Here is a 24,194-nt window from a genome sequence, read left to right as displayed (position 1 = left end):
TTCATAGTTGTTACATAAACAAGCACGCACAAAGTCTTATCCATAGTACAGGTCCAGGAGGTATTGGATTGACAAGAGTATTCCATTAGCTTACATAATGCACTCAGAAAAATATGATTCATTACAAAACATTATATAAGTGATGTTCTTTCACCCACTTCAACTATGAAAATCTTCACTTAATAGCACTAATAAATTAATTAAATTTATTTATTTTTGAAGAGGATTAAAGGGTTTGTTGGAAATTCTATACTTTAGAAATTGTTTGCAGCCTATGATCTACAGGCATATAGGTGTTGTTATGACCATCTTCAGTTTCCTTCCACTGATGATAATTTAATGGTATCTCTTTGTTTTGGACTGGATTCAGATGCTCAGAGTATCCAGGAATTAATCATTTCCATCAGTGACTCTTAACACTTTCCTGTTTTCCCATCATATCTACTCTCACAATTTTTTATTTGAAATTTTTTATTTATAAATATTTATAATATTTATCTCACAAATTTCTATTTATTTGAAATAAAGAATTGCAGAAGGAGTAGGAGAGAAGGAGAGAGGATCTTTTATCTGCTGGTTCACTTTCCAAGTAGCTGCAATGGTCAGCGGAAGTCGGGAGCTAGGAACTTCATCTAGGTTTCTCATATGGCTGGCAGGGCCCCAAGCACTCGGATCATCTTCTGAGGCTTTCTCAGGCCCATTAGCAGGGAGCTGAATTGGAAATAGAGCAGCCAGTGCACAAACTGGCACCCATAAGGTATGCCAGCGTTGCAGGCAGGGGTTTTACATCTATGTCACAATTTCAGACTGACTCTTTACAGTTCTTGCAACTCACCACCACGCTCAATGTTTGCTTTCCTAAATTTACATTGCCACTTCCTCTGTATCCCCAAAGTGAGCATCCTCTATCCACAGCCTTTTCTGGAGATCAGCTTTTTCTTGCCTGCTGTGGGTATGATAGAAGGTTTTTAAAAACTGTTTTAATGGAAGGAATCACTTCCATCTTAGAATCCAACTTGAAAATGGATTCCCCAAAGTGCAGAGATGCAGAGGTCATGGCTCACACTGTGCAACCCCATTAACTATTCCCTGGGTAGCAGACACTCTGGACTAGCACACACCTCATTCCACGAGGAAGGAAGGCCTTAGGGGAAAAAATATTTTTAAAGAAACCAAAACAACAACAACAACAAAGTAAGCCCCGGGCAAGAATTATAAGCAATTTCATAAGTGCTGGAATTCACCATTTTAAGCCTCGTTGCTCTCAGGTACATCATCAAAGCGACATTGCTGATAGAAGAAATCTTATTTTCTATGTTTTTGCAATCAGAGATTTTTCTTCTTTAACTTGCTCTCAAACTTCATCAACAGAGTATTTTTCACTATTATTATTTTTGGCCTTGCAGGAGAAAAAAATCTCTTTTAGAGGCCTGGGATTTAAATTTTGCTTACCCTTCTCAGAGGAGCCGCCTCATCCACCACCTCCTAACAAGGCACAGTTTGCAATACCCTCCATCATGTGCCCTAAACTTCAGGTCACGTTGAGAATGTATCTCATTTACCTCCTATTGTTATCTAAAAGCTTCATGAAGGCAAGTTCAATAGATCTTTTGATTGTTGCTGTATCACCTATGATAAAACCAACTTCTGGTTTGTACTTAGTATTTAATGTATATTGTAAAAGAATATGAAATCAATATATCTAACTGTGATTTATGTATTTTGTCAAGATATTTAATTTTTTTTGCTATTTATGTATTTATACTTACAGGTAGTCCAGTCACGTGTTGCCTAATGTTTCAGGCAAAATATAAAGTACTTCAAACAACTCATGGTAAATGGAAATAAAAGTAAGTATATTTTGATGCAAAAGTTTAAAACTCATGCAGCTTTTTTTCATAATTACATTTCCCATGAACTTTAAAAAATATTTTCTTATATTTGTTAATTGAGTGGCAGAGTCCAAGAGAGAGAAAGAAAGCACTCCCATTGGAATGGCCCATGACAGATTGGGCTGAAGCAAGGTTGAGAATGATATCTAGTTCTCCCACATGAGTGCCAGGATTCAGATACTTGAGCCAACAATGCCACAACTTGGGTCTGTATTAGCAGAAGCCTGAGGTCAGAAGGATAGCCAGGTATCGAACCCAGGCATTCCAATGTGGGCAATGACTTCCTTAACCACTAGGCTAAATGTTAACTTCCTCATTAAACTTCCTGAAGATTTCTCATAATATGATTGAGGTCCCATAGGATTAGAATGGATCTGCAAAATTCTTATTGCCTAGTGATAGCCATAATAATATTGTAATGAGACATATTACTCACATGTTTGTGGAGTTGTCAGTGTAAGCAAACTATTGTATTGCTAGTTGTATAAAAGTATGACACATAGAGCCGGCGCCGTGGCTCAATAGGCTAATCCTCCACCTTGCGGCGCCGGCACACCGGGTTCTAGTCCCGGTTGGGGCGCCGGATTCTGTCCCGGTTGCCCCTCTTCCAGGCCAGCTCTCTGCTGTGGCCAGGGAGTGCAGTGGAGGATGGCCCAGGTGCTTGGGCCCTGCACCCCATGGGAGACCAGGAAAAGCACCTGGCTCCTGGCTCCTGCCAGGATCAGCGCGGTGCGCCGGCTGCAGCGGCGGCCATTGGAGGGTGAACCAACGGCAAAGGAAGACCTTTCTCTCTCTGTCTCTCTCTCTCACTGTCCACTCTGCCTGTCAAAAAAAAAAAAAAAAAAAAAAAAGTATGACACATAAAAATATAACATATATATAATAAACAACCATATCCAATATATAATACTTGATAACAAATGATTATGTTACTTGTTTCTGTATTTAGTATTTTTTTTTATTGTATTTTAGAGTGTACTCCTCCTTCTATAATAGTTTACTGTAAAGTACTATGCACGGGGCCAACACTGTGCCATGGTGGGTTAAGCTGCTGTCTGCAGTGCCAGCATCCTGTTTGGATGCCAGTTCAAGTTCTGGCTGCTCATCTTCTGATACACCTCCCTGTTAATGTATCTGGGAAAATAGCAGAGATACTTGGGCCCCTGCACCCACATGAGAGACCTAGATGAAGGTCCTGACTCCTGGCTTTGGCCTGACCCAGCCCTGGCTGTTGTGGCCATTTGGGGAATGAACCAGCAAATGGAAGACTCTCTCTCTCTCCCTCTCTCTTTATGTAACTCTTTCAGATAAATAAATAAATCTTAAAAAACTGTATGCATGTTACAGTTGCAGCAGCCTCACACACTTCGAGTTTCTACATCTTTTGATTTTATCAAGATTGTGATCTAATAAAAGAGCAAAACTTACACATTTAAATAATAAATTTTATAATTTTTATTTTTATTTGAAAGGCATAATAACACACACATGTGTATGCACACACACACACACACACACACACGCTCAATCTTCTATTCACTGGTTCACTCCTCAAATGTCTACTACAGCCATGGCTAGCAAGGAGTGAAGGGCCAGCAACTCCATCCAGATCTCTCACATGGGTGCCAGGAACCCAGCTACCTCAGCCATTATCTGCTACCTACCAAAGTGAGCATTAGCAGGAATATGGATTGTAAGGGAAGGTGGAACTCTATTCCAGGGAGTCCGATGTAGGCATCCCAAGCTGAAGCTTAACCCACTATACTACAAGGTCCACTCCAGTGATTGCTTAGAAGCTATATTTTATCAATTCACTTCACTTATGAAATATCATGGCAACTACACCATCTGACATTAGAAATAACTTATCTGTTATTCCAGTTAAAAAATAAAATAAGGGTAAAGTTAATTGTCATAAATTACAGAAAATGTGAGAAAATCATATCTTCATTTTAACATTTTGTGTTTTCATAGTGATTTAATCTTTCATTTTCCTTATATATTGCCTCATGAGAATGTCTACTTCTTAGAGGACAGCTAAGAAATCAAATATCTGCAGAAATACACTAATGGTGACAAATCATAGCACTACAAATGATTTTAAGATGACTTCAGCCACTTTCTATGTATGCAGTCAGAGCTGTATTTAAATGACAGATTGCCAGTCCTTTTGAAAGGAAAACAAAATGAAGCAAAAGAAATCCAAAAGTACTTAAGGAAAAAAAAAAAAAAAAACTAATGATCTGTCTTCTACAGCAGCAGTCCGTAGTCCTTGGCATGACGATAATATTCATACAAAATTACTTGCCTTTCTCCATCTTTCCTGTTCAAACTTTATGTGTCTCTCAAAATGTACATCTTTAGTGAAGCCTGCGTTGAGATCCTCAACTCAATATATTCCTTGATTGTGGAAATTAATTTTGGCTTCTATAAAATACTATGAACAGGGCAGTTTGTAAATAACAGATATTTATGTCTTTTAATTTTGGAGGCTAAGAAGTTCAAAACAAGGCAATGGCAGATTTCGGATCCAGCAATGACACTCTTTCTTGTTCATAAATGGCATTTTCTTTTATATATATTTTTTTTACATAAGAGACAAGCAGAGACCTCCTTCTGGTTCTCTCCACAAAATGCCCACAATGACCAGGGCTTCTAGGCTAGACATAAGCCAAGAGCTAATAACTCAGTCCAGATCTCTTTGTGGTTGCCCAGACTCAACTACTTGAGTGATCACCAGCTGACTCAGGTTTCCTATGGTGGTGACAGGGATAGAACTATTCAAATCATCACCTGCTACCACCATGGGTACACATTAGCAGCGAGCTTGAATTGGAAGTAGATAGGTCTTGAACTCAGGAATTCTGATATGGAATGCAGACATCCCAACAAGTGACATGGCCGATTTGTCAAATGTCTACCCCCACAGATAATAATTTCTGTCTGTGCTCTCACATGATAGGGAGGGTGAACCAGCTCCCTAGGGCCTTTTTCATAAGAGCTCTAATCCCATTCATGAAGGTGTCGCCCTTACAACCTATTTATTTTCCCCAAGGAACCCATCTTCTAATATCATCATCTTAAAGCTCAAGTTTCAAATATGAATTTTTGAAGAAAACAGATATAGCACTGATTTTCTTTTTGAATGGTCATTTTTATTGTTCCTCTCAATCATTCATTCCCCTTTCTACTGGTAAGCTACCTTGATTTTTCTACATTGTACTGAGACTTAATGGGACCCTAAAGTCCTACCTTTCCTTGTTCGAAGAGTGAACATACATATAATTGAGGATAGCCAAGACTGGCTCCCAGGAATTTACTTACTCAGTGCAATGACTCAAAGATAGATTGGTTAGAGCAGATCAACCCAACAGAGTGAAACCACAAGGAGCGTGGTCATTCATTTGTTTTCCCTGCCTAGACTATCAGAGTTGGCTCTACTCCCTATTCTAAGCTCTTTTTTTCCCTCTGCTTTGAATACAAATATGTGAGCTGTCCTATACCTTTCAATAATTTGATTTGTCTTTTAAGTTTTATACAACTTGATTGTCAACGAACAAGGAAGTGATTATTAGATAATGTTTGGTATACAGTACTTTTATGCTCTAGGATAATTGTTGTATACTGAGTGTATAATATCAGGCAAACTTGTTTAAGGCTCAAAAAAAGTAGTAAACTTTATATGTTGTACTTCTTTATAGACTGGGCATTTACCAGTTGCTTAATAAATATTCTTAAAATAGTATTTTGTATTTAATTATAATTTAGAGTTTTCAATTTACTTCATAAATGAACTTGTTTTCTTAAGATCTTATAATATAATATTTATTTTTCTTCCCTCTTTCAAACCCTGAGCCAACTACTTTCTCCAGGTTACCTTGGAAAGTATAGGGGAAGGAATGGACAAGGCAGATGAGGCACAGAAGAAACAGCTATGGGAGTTGGAGCTGCCTCCTTTACATGGTGAAGAGGGTGAGAAGGGCCACCATCAGGAAAAAGAGCCCTATGGTCTCTGAGAGGGCAAAGCCCAGAACCACACTGAAGAGCTGCTGCTTCAGAGTAGGGTTCCTGGCATAACCAAAGATGAGGGTCCCAAATACAGTTGCAATGCCAGTCCCAGAACCAGCCACCCCAATAGTGGCAGCCCCAGACCCAAAAACTTGGCTGCTGTGTCAACGTCCCTTGAGATGGCACCGGTTTGGAAGCTGCAGCTCATGACAAGTGAGATCAGGGGACATGGGATGGCCAAGCTGCTCAGGAGCTCACCTATCAGTGTCTTTTGTCTTTTGAGTTCCACTGCAGACTGGCCAGTTCAGCAGCTGGAAGGTGCTCCTGACTAAGGAGAGGGTAGAGACAATGTTGGAGCAGGCATGCCTTGTAGTGTGTGAGGGGCTGTAGCAGGAGAGCTGCTCCCCGTGCAAAGAAGAAAGGGAGGGACTTAATTTGTTTTCATAGCCATGGTGTTCACGTTCCCAGGGAAACTAGTATTGTCATGTGTGCCTAAAGGGAGCTTAGCAAATACGAAAGAGCAGGGACTGGGTGAGATGAGAATTCTAATCTATCATTTAGGGATTCTGTCAGCTCTTAATGTTCACAGAGTCTCTCTGTTCCTCTTTCAAAGAATAAATAGATAATTTCATCAATTTGGGAAGATTTTATGTAAACATGTAAAGTAGTAATGAAAAATCATGACTAGGCCTTAATAAGTATTAACTATAGGTAACCATCATTTTATATATAAAGAAAATGAAGCAGAAAATATTTAAATGGATGTTGCCTGTTTGCATAGTCAGAAAATGACTGAATGACGAAGAATCCCATGCTGGGGTCTGTTTACCACTGGACAACTGCATTTTTCGTTCAGCAAGATGGCTCCCCCATTCCTTTTTGTTTAAATTTATTTGACAGGTAGAGTTATAGACAGTGAGAGAGAGAGACAGAGAAAAAGGTCTTCCTTCTGTTGGTTCACTCCCCAAATGGCCGCTATGGCTGGCGCTGTGCTGATCCGAAGCCAGGAGCCAGGTGCTTCTTCCTGGTCTCCCATGTGGGTGTAGGCGCCCAAGCACTTGGGCCATCCTCCACTGCTCTCCTGGGCTGCAGCAGAGAGCTGGACTGGAAGAGGAGTAACCGGGACTAGAACCCGGCGCCCACGTGGGATGTTGGCGCTATAGGTGGAGGATTAACCAAGTGAGCCAAGGTGCCGGCCATCCCCCATACCGTTAAGATGTGTGGCGTCTTTACTTCTAGAAATTACATAACTCTCCATTTGCCTAGCTCTATAACTCTAATATCTTAATTTTTTTTAATTATTAAAGCAAGAAACTTTTTAGAATCTTCAGTTTATATCTAGGAAGTAGACAGTTTTCCCAGTATACAACTCAATTTCCAGCCCTTTAGGAAGTGAAGAGTTTGCTGCTGGCACTTGGAAATACTTTATCTCTTTAGCTTTCAGTACACTACACAGTGAATGCAGAGGATGCTTTCTGAACTCTGGCTGATGAAAACCATAGCTATTTGTCATTCTGTAAGTAAAGCTGACCCTGAGAGTGGAATTGGTATAAATATATCTTCATCTTGCTGCTCGTCACAAGGGCCAATCCCTTCTTGATCAACCCCAAATCACAGTTCAAGTTGAACGTATAATAGAAAGCTATTCTACTATAACAGATGTATTAGTTCAGTGAGTTGTACAAGAGGTACGTGGTGTTTTCTTAGTACTTGATATTTCGTCCTTTTCAGAGTTAATTAGGCAAAAGATCCTAGGCTTGTTCCTAAATTGGTGATGCTGGAAAAAGTGCAAAAAAATTCAGCTACTTAACAAATTGAAATGATTACATTTCACATGATCATAGTTGAATTCACAAGGCTGATTGTTTTTCGAACTTAACCATAGTGCAAAAATGTTTGCTTTAATTTTAACAAGGATGCAATTCTTTAATTTTAAAGTCCTTCAACTGAATTTAGTTGCTAAAATTGAATTGCTTAAATATTTTAATTTACCACTAATGTTATAAATATTCTTTAATACCTATTATGTGTTTGGCATTGAAACACCTAAAAAGAAAAATAATTCATTTAAACTTCTTGGATCTATTGTTTACTATTTGTTGAAGATGTACTGTGTTTTAAATACTGGAGATACAATAGAAAACAATAAAAACAAATTACAGCCGGCGCCGCGGCTCACTAGGCTAATCCTCCGCCTAGCGGCACCGGCACACCGGGTTCTAGTCCCGGTCGGGGCGCCGGATTCTGTCCCGGTTGCCCCTCTTCCAGGCCAGCCCTCTGCTGTGGCCAGGGAGTGCAGTGGAGGATGGCCCAGGTGCTTGGGCCCTGCACCCCATGGGAGACCAGGAAAAGCACCTGGCTCCTGGCTCCTGCCATCGGATCAGCACGGTGCGCCGGCCGCAGCGCGCCGGCCGCGGCGGCCATTGGAGGGTGAACCAACGGCAAAAGGAAGACCTTTCTCTCTGTCTCTCTCTCTCACTGTCCACTCTGCCTGTAAAAAAAAAAAAAAAAAAAAAAAAAAAAAAAAAAAAAAACAAACAAATTACAGTTCTTTCACGCTTACATTGTAATTAAAAAGACAGTCTACAAACCTAATAAATGAATTACCTAACATCATAGTGTTTCATAAGGTAAGGTATGACTGGGCCTCCTGGTAGTTGTAGCAGGTATTCCTGAGAAATGAAATTAGAGCAAAGTTTTGAAGCAGGTGAGGTCATGAGCTGTGGGACTATTTGATAGAAGGAGCAAGCACCACAGAAATCTAGTGGAAGAATAGGTCTGAGAGATGGTTAAGCAACAGCTAGAAGGCGATATGGCTGTGATTGAAGTGAGTGAAGAACAGTGGGATATAGTCTTTGTCCTTATTGAGTTCACAGTCCTGGAGAGTAAAAGACAAGAATATTAAACTGTATAATACAAGGTTTTATGTTTTCACAGTGTATTAAGTATGAACAGAGCTTTGGTAAAAGAGTGAAGATTCCCCAGTAGAAGTGACCAGCGATCAATGAGATCTGAAAGTTCTTTCCAAGTTAGCTGATAAGACGGATGGGCAGCCCAGAAAGGAGGAGACAGAAAGGGGCAGAAAGAAAGGAGTACTGTCTGTGGAAGACCTGGAGAGATGGCACAACAACATGGACTCAGGAAACTCAAAGAAACTCTACATGACTGATTAGAAAAGGAGACAAAAAGGATGATGAGGGAGCCTGTGTTGTGGCCTAGCAGGGAAAGCAGACATCCCATTTGGGCACTGGTTCAAGTCCCAGCTGCATAGATCCCTGCTATCCACCTGGGAGACCCGGCCCAGCTGTGGTTGTTGCAGCAATCTGGGGGAGGGAACAAGCAGTTGGATGATCTCTTTGTTTCTGCCTCTCTCGCTACAACTCTGACTTTCAAATAAAATAAATATTTTCAATAAAAGTGATGATTGTTTTTGGTCAAGATTAAACAATTTCAATTTCATCCCCATAGTAACACGTTGCCATTGAAAATCTTTAATCAATGAAATGATGAAGATCTTTCAGGGAGTATTGGTTGCAGATGAACTGAAATTAAAGCAGCAGTGGAATCCTACGGGAAAACTGGAACTGGGAAAGAAGTGGGAGTAAACACAGGAGTTATGGTAGAAGCTGAATTCATGGGTTTGAACAAAGTCTACAGATTGAATAGGTGGGTAATTAAAGTAGAAGGTCAGCTATGGAATCCTGGGTACACTTAGTTCTGGATAAACAGAAAAAGAAAAGCGACAAAAGAGACAGAAAGCCAAGAAACTGGCACAAAAAATAAAACTTAGGAGCCAGCACTGTGGCATAGTAGGCTAAGCTGCTACCTACAATGCAGGCATCCCATATGGGCACTGGTTCGAGTCAGAGCTGCTCTACTTCTGATCTTGCTCCCCACTAATGGCCTGTGAAAGCAGCGGAAGAGGCCCAAGTTCTTGGGTCCCTGAACCCGAGTGGGACAACTGGAGAGGTTTTTGGCTCCTGGCTTCAGATCTGCTCAGCTTCAGCTGTTGAGGCTATTTGGAGAATGAACCAGTGGATGGAAGACCTCTCTCTGTCTCTCCCTCTCTCTGTAACTCTGTCTCTCAGATAAACAAATAAATCTAAAAAAAAAAAAAAAAAAAAAAAAAACCTTAGTCATAGTAATAATAAAACAATGGATGTTATCAAAACTCAAAATTTAGAGAGTTTTAAAACAGACAGGTTTATTGATTATTTACTACATGCATTTTTTACCCTAGTAATGGCACTTAGTGTCACAAGTTGATTCTTATAGAATGAACTGTTGTAATATCCTATTTTACATCACAGGAAATAGAGATATCAATAGTTAAGTTATACTTGTTGAGCCAGACATGGGTATTAGCAGTTTATGTGTACAAAATCATCTAATTTTTATTATTGTGCTGTACAAAAACAGTGTTCTTATCACTTCATTTTACTAACATTATAAATGAGGCAAAGGTTATAACACACAGTATGACTTCACATTCTAAGCTTGTCTCTTATATTGCTGTTTTGGTGAAATAGTGAAAAGTATGTGCTTTTATTTTCATAATACGAATGTAACTGGGGGATAATAATGTTAAAGGAGTGATGATGGCAAGAAATGGACTATGACATATTGAAAAGTTAAGGAAAAAAGCAAATTGCACTTTCAAGAGTGAATGTGATCAAGTAGATGCTAAAGATATACATAGTTTAAGAAAGAGAAGATTTGGAGGGGGGCATGTTTGGTTGGTTGGCCTTCCTCTGTATATTTAACAGGAAAGCAAGGTTAGTTGAAAACCCCATCCCATGCGGGAATGATGATGACAGGAAGGATGGAAAGGATCAGTGGAGCAACTTTCCAAAGATGGTGGAGAGAAAATTGATAAAAAGCACAGGTAATACTTTGCCACACAAAATGAACAAATAAGCAAATAAATAAAAGTATCTCATTAACTAGCATTTACTGAGATGCTAAAGATAAGAGGAAAAGTCAGGGATTTATTCTGTTATTTCTCAGTACATAAATGAAACCATGGCAAAGCCTATCTGCCAAGGTTCCTACTTGGACTCTCTTTTGCATTTATTCTGAAAAAATTTAGGGCCTGGAGAAAATCTGGTTAAGTTCCTGTGTTGATCTTGGAATTCAAGTACTTCAGGGGATGTTGAATTAACTTTTAAAATGATCACAGGATGGGTATTAATGTCAATTATTTCCTTTTCAACTAGAAAAAAAGAAATAAAAAGTTTGGGGAATGGCTTAAAACTTAGTGAGTCTCCCAAAGTCCTCAGACCAGGGAAATAATTTCTAAACTGACCACCAGAATATCCTCAGAGGAATTAGGAGCTCCAATAGATCTTTCTGGATGGACAAAATGTGAGAACTTATACATCCACAAATTTTAGTACTATTTAAAATTACAGAACTTTTATCAAATACACATCAAATGCTTTATCAAGAGGGATAACAAATTCTCATAGCATAAATACACCATTATTTTCCATTAACTATAGTCACTACTTATCTCTGTCATATCCCTTCATGATGAAATGATTTTGTGTTTTGTAAATGAGTAAAATCATTGTTTAGGTGCAGGTCTGTGATTCAGCATTGTTGAAGATTCTCCTTTTATCCAGATACTGATTTATACATGAATTTTTCTATAGTACAACCAAAATTTTTAGTGGCAATCTTGACTAGAGGTGTTTTTTATTTGCTTTTACTGAATTTACCTTCTAAATTTATCTGGCAGTGGTTAGTGGCAGTTACATTATGATTATCTTTTAAAGACACAAGGCACAGCATTTTAGAGCTTACACACAGACAATTTTATAGTGGACCAACAGGAGTAGTTATCACAGCAAACTTAGTTAATCATGCTCTCAGCAATTCTAATATGCGTATGCTGACACACAGGGTTGTCAGATGCTGTACCATGATTTCTGAGGCGGAGAGAATCTGCCTATTAGCCCGCCCATATATTTCAGACCTTCAGATGTTTTGAGATGAGGTCATAGCCATTTCTTTGATCTTTCAGTGCTTTACTAAATAATTCACTAGAGTAACCTCACATAAGAATTCCCGGGGGGAAAACGCCTCATAAAACTCACTGTATTAAGCACTTACTTGCTACTAAAATACCTTTTCTGGATAAATGAGCCATTGATGTATAGGACAGTGCTGTTAATATGCTGTAGTCTATTTAAAAGTTTGATAATTATTTCAATGAGAATAGACAACTAAAAAGAGAGATATTTGAACTAGGGAAAGATTTGAGACGGTACTCTCTTCTCTGAAAGAATACTTAAAAAGTACTAAATATTAGTATTTTTATAAAGTTTTTGAGATGTGGTTCTATTGTCTTGTCATATGTGCTGCATTTCACCTTGCAAAATAGCTATACAAGGAATGAAATTCTGTCAGTTGCAGTAAAATGGATATAACTGGGGGACATCATGTTGAGTGAAATAAGCCAGATGCAGAAAGACAAATAAAGTATTTCAAATGTGGCAGCTAAAATAAAGACAAAATCAAAAATAAAAACAAAAGCAAACAAAAATCTCAATATATACCCAGACTATTGAGGCTGGAAGGGTGAGGAGAATAAATGAGGGGTCTGGAAATTGGTTATTTTTTATTTAATAAATTAGCTTCTTGAGGATATGAGAGTGTTTAATTTTTAAAATTAGTATAATACATGAAGTCTCAAATTCACCTCTATTAACAATAAATGCATGTTATGAATATATACATAGTACAGGATTTTTGTGACTTTGATGTTAAATATTTGGGTGAATATAAATTTGGGTATGTGAAGATATCATATATACACCTGATTCCTTCAACCAGAATACAATTTTCATTTAGACTACTTCTAAAGTAAAATTTCTACGTATTTTGTTCCGTAATCAACAGTCAAGGAAATATTACTTAAGAAAATTTGCACTTAACTGTACCATCACTTGGTGAAAAAACAATGATGAAATTTGTAACTAATTTAGCACCAAACACTACAAGGAATGAAAATCAATGAAGCCTAGGTGGAATGGATTTTTTACATTAATAAAAATTTAATTTTCTTATGCATTATAGCTGTAATGCCTTTATTTTCCCACAGTCATTACAACACTGAACAACTAACAAATGGGGAAAAGAAAGAAAATGATAGAAACATTCATTCTGTTTATAGTCAATTCCCTATGTAACTTTAGTCCTCTGGTATAGTGCAGTTATCCCATAAAAAAACCTTCTCATCTCTTGAATGGTCTCTATTCATTTCCATGTTACATGTCTTCTGATACACTAAACAATTATGTTAACTCTACTTCTTAGCTGTCATGGCAATCTGATACTAATCTATATTTTTGCAGTCTGAGAAAAGTCTTATCACTTATCTCTTCAGATGCTCCATTCAAAGTCTCTGCTTCCTAACCTTTCACTATATTTCATGCACTATCAAACTCTCCAATTTTGCAACAGTTTCAGATTAACATTAGGCATTTTTTTTTTTTTGCTGCAACTTCCAGTCTTTGCTTCTCTAAAATGATTGATAGTTTTATGAACAGACAATTCTTGTAAGCCCCAATGCTGTCAATTTAGACATCCTGCTTTTAAAGTGAATAATTTAATATGTTAGAGAAATCACAGGGTCAGGTAATAATAAATAACAAAATTATTCATTTAAGGTCTTCTCATCTCAGAATCAAAACTAATATGTGAGCCGGCGCCGTGGCTCACTAGGCTAATCCTCCGCCTTGCAGCGCCGGCACACCAGGTTCTAGTCCCGGTAGGGGTGCCGGATTCTGTCCCAGTTGCCCCTCTTCCAGGCCAGCTCTCTGCTATGGCCTGGGAGTGCAGTGGAGGATGGCCCAGTGCTTGGGTCCTGCACCCGCATGGGAGACCAGGATAAGCACCTGGCTCCTGCCTTCGGATCAGTGCGGTGCGCCGGCCGCAGCATGCTGGCCACAGCGGCCATTGGAGGGTGAACCAACGGCAAAAAGGAAGACCTTTCTCTCTGTCTCTCTCTCTCTCCCTGTAAAAAAACAAACAAACAAAAAAAACTAATATGTGTATATTCAAACATTAGAATACATCTCATCTCCTTGAAAACTGAGAACATAGCTTTATATTATATGCAATACATCTTTCTAAGACAAAATAATTCTTTCTTACATGGAGCTCAAACAGCAAGGACAGAAATAAAAATAAATTTAATATATAATAGTTACAGTGACTTGTAGTTTGTAATGCTACAGATTCATGTAGCAATGTTAATTGTTCATGTATATAATGGAAAATGTGGAATTGTTAATTTAGTAGATAAATTAAGTAATTTATAAAATAATTTACAAATGGAATGCATGAAGGGCAAATGGAAAAGGGAGGAAAAGTATGCATGTGTGTATATGTCTGTGTGTGCATAAGAGAGACAGAGAGAGTTAGGGAGAGAGGGAGCACCAGAACGATGTGTTAAAAAGTTAGAGTGGATAAAGTGAGAGGAGAATTCATGACCAAATAGAATGAATATACTTAAAGCCCATCCATAATTTTAGGAAACAAAAAAAAACTAAAATGAAAATCAATAAATAAACCACTATTGGCTACATGCATCAACAATATTATCATAAAACAAATGATATGTTATCAATTTTACAATCTAGATATAATGTTTATTAGAGCTAGATTTCCCTAAATCCATTTTTTTGCAGCTAGCAAAACTTGTTTTTACATTCATCATCGATATATGGGATATTTCACTTATAAATGGTTGGGTTATCTGATGGAAAATTGAACTAGCATCTTAAATTTTCATGGTTTTATATTACAGCTCAATGTCTCTGTAAATCAACTATTTATAGCTTAATAGTTGCAAAAATAAAAATCATCCTAAACCATAATTTAAGTGACTTCATTTCATCTTTTATATATTGGAATTTCTTCACATCTTCATATTGGAATTAAATAAAATAAACAATAATAGAGTAACTGTTTACCCTCTGATTTTTTTAAAGATGTTTTTACTTGAAAGGCAGAGTTACAGAGAGAGAGAGAGAGAAAGAGAGAGAGAGAGAATCTCCCATCCTCTGGTTCATTCCCCAAATGGCCAGAGCTGGGCCAATCAGAAGCCAGGAACAAGGAATCTCATATAGGTCTCCCACATGGATTCAGAGGCTCAAGGACTTGGGTCATCATCCTCTGCTTTCCATGGAACATTAGCAGGGAGCTGGATTGGAAGTGGAGCTTCTGGGACTCAAACTCTTTACTTTCCATAAATATTAATTGGTATTAGCACTAACTGAAAAAAATCTATCTTCATCTTTGTATGATTTGGAAGAGGTAGATTTAAAAAATACCTTAAGTGGTAGATTACATTACAGACAATGAATAGCCATTGAAGATTTTTGAATCTTCACTGATAATGATCTAGGGCTGTGCTTGTAATGGTATTGAATAATTAGAGGCAATAAAAATATAAATAAACCTGGGAAATAAAGGTTTGAAGACATAAGAAGCAGATATTGGGAAAGTTAAGCATAACTAATTTTTCAAGTTTTGAGCAAAGCATTAGAAGTGACTGTAGCACTAGAGGAAGTTGGAAAATTGGAAGAGATACTGACTTTGAGATAGAAATAAATTAAAATTCAGATATATTTAACTTGAAGTGATAGAAAGAACATGACTTAAGAGGTTCATTAAGCAACTGCCAAGTGTTCTGGGACTTAGAAAAGAGTTCCAGGCCAGATATATATTTAATGGCCATACATAATATGGTAATAGTTAAAATAAAATTTTTAAAAGGAAGGTAAAATTTTTAAGCATGAAAGAAATAAGTAGGAGGCTTAGGAATTATCCTACATTTAAGGAATGATACCCAGAGGGTTAGAGTTGCAATGTGTGGGAAAACTCAAGTTCTAGCAGGCTCCTAAAAGTGATATATAAGGTCTGACCAATGAGGAAGTATACTATACTCCAAAACAACCACTTTATTTATTTATTTATTTATTTATTTATTTTGACAGGCAGAGTGGACAGGAAGAGAGAGAGAGAGACAGAGAGAAAGGTCTTCCTTTTATCCATTGGTTCACCCCCCAATGGCTGCTGTGGCCAGCACACCGTGCTGATCCAAAGCCAGGAGCCAGGTGCTTCTCCTGGTCTCCCATGCAGATGCAGGGCCCAAGGGCTTGGGCCATCCTCCACTGCACTCCCAGGCCACGGCAGAGAGCTTGACTGGAAGAGGAGCAACTGGGACAGAATCCAGCGCCCCGACCGGGACTAGAACCTAGGGTACTGGTGCCGCAGGTGGAAGATTAGCCTATTGAGCCATGACACCGGCCTAAAGACAACCACTTTAGTTTCCTAATTTACAGAGACAGAAATCCAAAGAACATGTGGGAGATTGGATCTTAAGAGTGTAGTATAAGAATAGAATGAATAAAACCTTGAATCAGGCTGAATTTAGTGATATGGGCTCTCAGAGGAGAGAATATGCACTTAAATGTTATTGGCCAGGGAGTTAGAAAGAACTCTGAAAACTTGGTTGGTATAGTGAAACACAACAAAACACAACCCACCCCCAGTGAACTGTAAAATCCTGGACTAGCTTGGCTTAATGTGGAGGGACTTCAATAGCTTAGAAAGTTTAGAAAGCTGAAATGGCCAGTGCCGTGGCTCAATAGGATAATCCTCCACCTTGCGGCGCCAGCACACCGGGTTCTAGTCCCGGTCAGGGCGCCGGATTCTGTCCCGGTTGCTCCTCTTCCAGGCCAGCTCTCTGCTGTGGCCAGGGAGTGCAGTGGAGGATGGCCCAAGTGCTTGGGCCCTGCACCCACATGGGAGACGAGAAGTACGCACCTGGCTTCTGGCTTCAGATCAGCGCGATGTGCCGGCCGTGGCGGCCATTGGAGGGTGAACCAACAGCAAAAGGAAGACCTTTCCCTCTGTCTCTCTCTCTCACTGTCCACTCTGCCTGTCAAAAAAAAAAAAAAAAAAAAAAGTTAAAATGTACTTAAGATCTACTCACACATTCTTGTATGGTCCAGAAGACACATGTTTTATCACTGTTGTCAGAAATAAATTTGTGTGAGGAACCGGATAGATTTCTGATGAGATTCCCAGGTGAGATGATCAAGAAGTTGAACTCAATTTGTTGAAGATAAGGTTTTTGTGATTATTATCATAAGAGACAACAGATTCAAGGCATAAATCAGCATAGTCTGTCTAGTGTATACCCCTACATTGCTAACTGTTCATAATGTTCTAGAAGAAAAGTAGATAGCAAGCCTATAGCTATTGTTTGTATGTAGTTTGTCCCCAATCTGTTAATGTGTTGGAGAATTAGTTCCCAGGGCACTGCAGTGGTGCTCAGATGGTAAGATCTCTAAGAGTTGAGGTCTACTGGGAGATCCTTAAGTCAGTTGGGAGCATGACCAAGGAAGGGAAGTGGGACCCTTATCACTCTGGCTTTCTTTTTTGAAATATGATGTCTCCCTCATACATATGCTCCTGTTGTGGGATGCCATTAGGCCGACATCAGGGATAGAAGCACTGAGGTTGCCTGATCTTGTACATTCTGCCTGCAAAACTGTAATGTAAATAATCTTAATTTTTAAAAAATAAAGCTATTATGAGTGGGAGAAAGGGTAGGGTAGAAGTATCACAATGTTCCTAAATATGTATATATGAAACACATGACACTTGTATAATTTAAATAAAATTAAAAAAAATAAAGCTAGCCTGCTTCAGGTATTTAGTTATAGAAATAGAAAAAAAATGGACTGAGATGCTTATCCACTCTTACTTGGTAAGTATAAAAAAAGTTCTAAGTCAAATGAATTAAAGTCTAATTTTAATCACAAAAATTGATACTCAAAACCCTAGATCCATTCCCAGATCTTGAGTGAGTTTAGAAACCAAAATGTCCTTGAATGAAAAAGAGGCCAAATCTCCTTTAGAAGAACCCCATTACACTCTCAAAAATCTCTAACACTGTTAATCTTTCTCCAAGCCTTACCCACATAAAAAAAGTACATAGAGTCTTTTGTCAGGTTAACTGTGCATAAAAAAAAAAAAAAAAAGAAATACAGAGCAGGCAATTATCCTAGGTTATGATGCCTGCATCCTAAAACAGAATACCTGGTTTTGATTCCTGGCTCTGGCCCTTGAATCCAATTTCCTGCCAATGCAAATCCTCAGAGACTGGGGTGATGACTCAAGTAATTGGTTTCCTGCTCCCTGCATGGCAGACCTGGACTGTTTTCCTGGCTTCTGGCATCAGCTTTGTCCCAGGTCCAGACATTTGGAGCATTTGGGGAATGAACCAACAGATGGGAGCTCTTTCTTTATATGGCTTTCTGTCTCTTTGTCTCTCTGTCACCCAAATAAATATTTTTAAAAAGAAAAAGAAATCAGATCTTCCTGAAATTGCTGGACACTGGCCTTGTACTGACATTGTGGGTAACCCCAAACATCACTGTGGTCCATTATTCAAAGTAGGGGCTTTTGGAGGTCAGTTCATCAATGAGTTTTAGTTCATTCGCATCTCACAGTAGACCCAGAGGGTCCCTGAACTCTTCATGTGTTTACTTCCCCAGTTCTGAATGCATAATTGGAATGAATATACTTGGCATCTGGAAGAATACCTACACTGGTTTACTGATCTGTAGATTGGAAGATTTTATAGTAGAAGGGATTAAGTGAAAGCCCTAGAAATGCCTCTAATTGGTAAACTAGTAAATTGAAAACAATACTGAATTCCTGGAGGAATTCTAGAAATTAGTAGCATCATCAAGGACTTGAAAGATGCAGGGCTGATGATTTTCACCACACCCCCATCTAGTTTTTCCAATAGCCTATGTGGAAAGCAAATGATTCTTGGGGGATGGCCATGATTTGCTGTAAGGTCAAGTAGGAGCTGACTGCAATGATGGCTGTTATATCAGATATGATTATGTTGCTCAATCAAATAAACACATTGCTTGATATTTGATATGCAGATTTTGCTTTGGAAAATGTTTTTTTCTCCATCTGTATCAATAAGTCCTATCAGAAACAGAATGTTTTCAGCTGATTATACTTGCAGTATAGCTGCATTGTTGCTACCTCATGGGTATAATGAATCTCCAATCCTATGTCCTAACTTACTTCATATGGATCTTAATTGCCTTTCCCTTCCAAACACCATTACTCTAGCCCATCATAGTGATGATATTATGTTAATGTTATCTAAATGGCATGAGTTAATGACTACTCTAGACTTGCTTGTTAAATGGTAAGGGATTGATCCAACAAAAGTTCAAGGGTCATTCATTTCAAGGAAATTATTAGTATATAATAATGTATTCCACTTTGACATGTACCTTTCATGGTGAAATTGTTGCATCAATACATTCACTATTTATGTTTTACTATGGTATATTTATGAGTAACCCCAAAAAGCTGCTAGTTTCAAATGAGGTACTAACAACAGATTCTGCAATAAATTCAGCCTACTATGCAAGTATCCTTGTCACTTGGACCATGTGATCCATCAGATCAATGGTGCTTGAAGTGTCAATAGGCAGAAAAAGATGATGTTTGGAGCTTTAGGTTCCTGCCACAGAACAGTCCTGTATATGAGAGTTACACTAGGGTATATGAGGAAACTTGAAAAAGTTCTTGAAAAATGTGAATTAAGAATAAATTGCACATAGATTTCAACATTTTGTATTCCCAAATAAACTTATCTTTTAATTTCAAAACATCTCCCCCAACTGTCATTTGTAGACTTTTGGAATCCTTGTCTATCAAACATTGTACTTATCAAAGAACCTCCCTCACAGCAAATGAAGTGCAGCAATGGAATGCCCATGGAATTGCTGTGTCCTAAGCCATGCATGTCACCATTTAAAATATCTGCTTTGATAGATTGGTGAAATGACCTTTTCAAGACTCATTACAGCAACAGCTGGGTGGCAATACCTTGCAAGTCGCTCAGTGTTCTCCAGAAGGCTGTATCCAAGGGGTCTTCAAAGAGTTCATGGAAAATGCCCACCATAAATAAACTATGCATAGATTTCAAAAGTGTTTCCTCCAAAATAAAGTTATCACTTAATTCCATTTTACATGGACTCTGAAATACCCTCTTTTGCTTTGAATCAGTGAAACGTATATTGTATTTCCAGGGGAAGAAATAAGTGTGGCACCACTCACTACTGCTCCTGCAATGTTTTTGTTTCCCATTCCCACAAGATTATGTGCTGCTGACCTTCCTAAGGAGGAATGCTTCAGCCAGGAAGCAGAACAATGATCCCATTGAATGAAAAGTTTAATATTTGTCACCTGGCCATGTTGAGTTTCTCATGCTGAGTTACTGTGATGGCTGCAGTGATTGATCCTGACTATCAGAAGAAATAGGACTACTATTTCATAATTGAAATAAGTAAGAGTATTTCTGAAATACAAGTGATCCCTCAGGCTGTTGGCTGTTGCTTTGTGTTACCTTGTCCTATGATTAAGGTCAATACAGCACTACAAAAACTCAACCCAAGTAAGACTACTAAAGATCCAGATCCTTAAGAATGAAGGTTTGGTTAACCTCATTAAGTAAAGGAGTACAATCCTGGAGGCACTTGCAAAAGGCAAAGAAATAGTGGAAGAGTTTAGTTATAAATATCAACAATAACAAAGGAAAAGTTGGAGAAACAAAGGTTGCAATTGGCATGGATATTGCCTCCTTATATTGTTATAAATATTTGAATGTGTATTAAAATGTTCCTCAACAGTCGAGACAAGGGCTGTAAGCAATCATCAAATGTCAAAATGTCAATTTCACTCCTGCACATTACATTTTAGGTACTCTATTAGTTATGACAGATCAGGGAGAACATATGGTATCTGTATTTTGGGGACTGGCTTATTTCACTAAGTATAATGGCTTCTAGTCTTTATTTAGTATAGGGTTGATAATATGAGTATAAAGAAAAATGAAACTATATCTTTGTAAAATGTGAGTGGGAATTTGAGAGAGAGGAGGAAGAATGGTGAGAGAATGGGTGAGAGGGAGGGTAGGGTGGAAACAATCACTATGTTCCTAAATCTGTAAATATGAAATTTGTATACCTTAAATAAAAAGTAAGAGAAATATCTATGTATTCCACTAAGTTAACATGTCATGGAAGATTGAATGTATCACTAAAAGTAACTGTACACAAAGTTCTAAAATCATAATTAAAAATAACTTTTCTCAATGATATCACAACTGCTATTTAATGTAATAATAATTATCTCTGAGATATCATTACTTTCTGTCTTGCTTTCTTTTTTATGTTTTAAAATATTTTTATCTAAATTTTCATTTAACAATCTAATTCTTGATCCTACTCACCATTTCTTCTGGAACCTACATTACCAACAGTGCTGTTGTCAAATGACTTGAACTATGTAAAGTTTCCTTACCTATTTAATACCTAGCTTTTATTTATTTTTAAACATATATTTGAGATGTTTGATACCAATTGTATAATTCTAAACATATTACTAACTTTGTCCAAAATGCTTTTGAAGTTTCCTTTCAAAAATATACAATTGGGGGAATTGTCTTAATTCCATGAAAATACAAATTCCCATAAACAAAGAGTATACATTTATCTGAAGATAAGTAGTTGACCTATGATCTATTTGCTTTCTCTTTTGAGAACATTCCCAGAATCAAGAAGAGGCCAGGTGACCCAGTCTAATCTCATCATCTGGACGTTTAGTAAACAGACTGATTAGATTTGCTGATTCAGAAAGAGACCTGGACTCTGAAATACCCTGAGAATGGTGCTGTAGATAAAGATTGCTTACTGTAAATAGAACTCAGTGTCTATGAGGCCTATCCTCTTCAAAATGTCACATAAGGGATGAAATCATCAGGGCATAAAGTGGAAGCATTTCATACTTTGAATTTTCACCACTATGTTAGAGTTGCCACAGACATCCTTTAGATGCTTCATTATATTGGGCCTGCACAGCACATGCAGCCAGGGAAAAAGGGAGCTGGGGGGACAGTCTTGCTGTGTTACAACCTTCCCCACTTCATCAGGGCCTTCCTGCTGCAGACATCTTTGAACTTACTCAGTAAGGTGTGACACTGAGTAAGATTTCTCTGAGCAATATCTCTGTCAGACCCATTTAATAATCTCATCCCGTTGGTTAACTTGGTGCCCTAACTGGAGAATGTCTCACTCAGTGAAGCAAGAGTATGGATACTACTTTCTTTATGAATAAGAGGATACAGAATACATACTCTATTGAAAATTAAATTTGAAAGATATTATTAAGAGTTTCTGACAGTTTCTTAACATTAACGGAGAATTTAAGCCTATTAGTACATTTCCATTTCTGTCAGTTGTTCTTCATAATGAACATAATGAAAGGAGTATTATTCTATAAAATATCATTAGCTTGCTATAAGGTGAAAAGTGTGCAATGCATTTCCAGATTTAATATATCCTGCAGAGTATATTTACCATAAATGAAATAGAGCTTAGTATACAGAGATATAATTTAAATGACACCCAGATTAAAGTTTATTACTTTCAAACTATGTGTTTATTTAAGGTATACATTTACACAATATGATATTCCATTAGCTTGCTACCATGCAAACAGCGTGTGTTACATCACCAGGGTTAGCATGTTTTGTGCTATATATTTATAACCATAGACAAAATAGAGTATATTATGTAGAGATATAATTTAAATTGATGCCTGAACTGAAGTTTATTTACTTTCAAACTTACTGCTTCCACATAGAAATATGAATACACATTTATCTAAGATATATATTTATGCAATATGATTTATTTATGAAAACCATGTAAATTCCACAAAGATCTCATTAGATCATACCACTTTCTAAAATAATATCAGTGAGACTTGCTCATTTCTATTATGGTTTCACTTAGTTTAGTGAACTAATACGTACATTGTCATTGAAATTGCTTTGGTTCTGATTTTCTATTCATGATATTGAATGTTACTTAGAATACTTCACCTTTCAATACTTTTGGGTTCCTACTTTTTCATCTAATTACTTCTAATTCAACCTTTGGTTAATTTTTTGTAGTATAACATACATTGTGTAATATTTTTTTCTGAAAACATTGTTTTATGTCAACATGGAGCTCTCAAAAGTTTAAAATAAGTGATCTTGAACATTTTTTCATGTGTCTGTTGGCCATTTGGATTTCCTCTTTTGGAAAATGTCTATTGAGGTCCTTGGCCTATCTCTTAAGTGGGTTGTTTGTTTTAATCTTATGGAGTTTCTTGATTTCTTTGTAGATTCTGGTTGTCAACCCTTTATCTGTTGCATAGTTTGCAAATATTTTTTCCCATTCTGTCGGTTGCCTCTTCACTTTCCTGACTGTTTCTTTTGCAGTACAGAAACTTCTCAATTTGATGCAATCCCAAATGTTAATTTTGGCTTTGACTGCCTGTGCTTCTGGGGTGTTTTCTAAGAAGTCATTGCCGGTACCTATATCTTGCAGGTTTTTTCCAATGCTCTCTAATAATTTGATGGTGTCAGGTCGTAGATTTAAGTCTTTAATCCATGTTGAGTGGATTTTTGTGTAAGGTGAAAGGTAGGGGTCTTGCTTCATGATTCTGCACGTGGAAATCCAATTTTCCCAGCACCATTTATTGAATAGACTGTCCTTACTCCAGGGATTGGTTTTGGATCCTTGATCAAATATGAGTTTGCTGTAGATGTTTGGATTGATTTCTGGTGTTTCAATTCTGTTCCATTGGTCTATCCATCTGTTTCTGTACCAGTACCATGCTGTTTTGATAACAACTGCCCTGTAGTATGTCCTGAAATCTGGTATTGTGATGCCTCCAGCTTTGTTTTTGTTGTACAAGATTGCTTTAGCTATTTAAGGTCTCCTGTGTCTCCATATAAATTTCAGCACCAATTTTTCCAGATCTGAGAAGAAGGTCTTCAGTATCTTGATTGGTATTGCATTGAATCTATAAATTGCTTTTGGGAGAATGGACATTTTGATGATGTTGATTCTTCCAATCCATGAGCATGGCAGATTTTTCCATTTCTTGGTATCCTCTTCTATTTCTTTCTTTAAGGTTTTGTAATTTTCATCGTAGAGATCTTTATCGTCCTTGGTTAAGTTTATTCCAAGGTATTTGATTGTTTTTGTAGCTATTGTGAATGGGATTGATCTTAGAAGTTCTTCCTCAGCCATGGCATTGTCTATGTATACAAAGGCTGTTGATTTTTGTGCATTGATTTTATATCCTGCCACTTTGCCAAACTGTTCTATGAGTTCCAATAGT

At 37.6% G+C, this 24,194-nt stretch overlaps 1 protein-coding gene and 1 pseudogene across 1 annotated transcript in view; both read right to left on the bottom strand.

Moving 5' to 3' along the window:
* Positions 1-24,194, bottom strand: part of NDST4 (N-deacetylase and N-sulfotransferase 4) — a 295,027-nt gene that overhangs the window by 172,430 nt on the left and 98,403 nt on the right. The gene's annotated exons all lie outside the window — the stretch shown is intronic.
* LOC103350803 (ATP synthase F(0) complex subunit C2, mitochondrial pseudogene) overlaps positions 5,849-24,194 on the bottom strand; it is a 45,378-nt pseudogene continuing 27,032 nt past the window's right edge.

The sequence above is a fragment of the Oryctolagus cuniculus genome, chromosome 8 (genome assembly GCF_964237555.1).
Source record: "Oryctolagus cuniculus chromosome 8, mOryCun1.1, whole genome shotgun sequence".
NCBI lineage: Eukaryota > Metazoa > Chordata > Mammalia > Lagomorpha > Leporidae > Oryctolagus > Oryctolagus cuniculus.
Note: the sequence above shows the minus strand (reverse complement) of the source record. Positions and strands in the feature narration are given on the sequence as shown.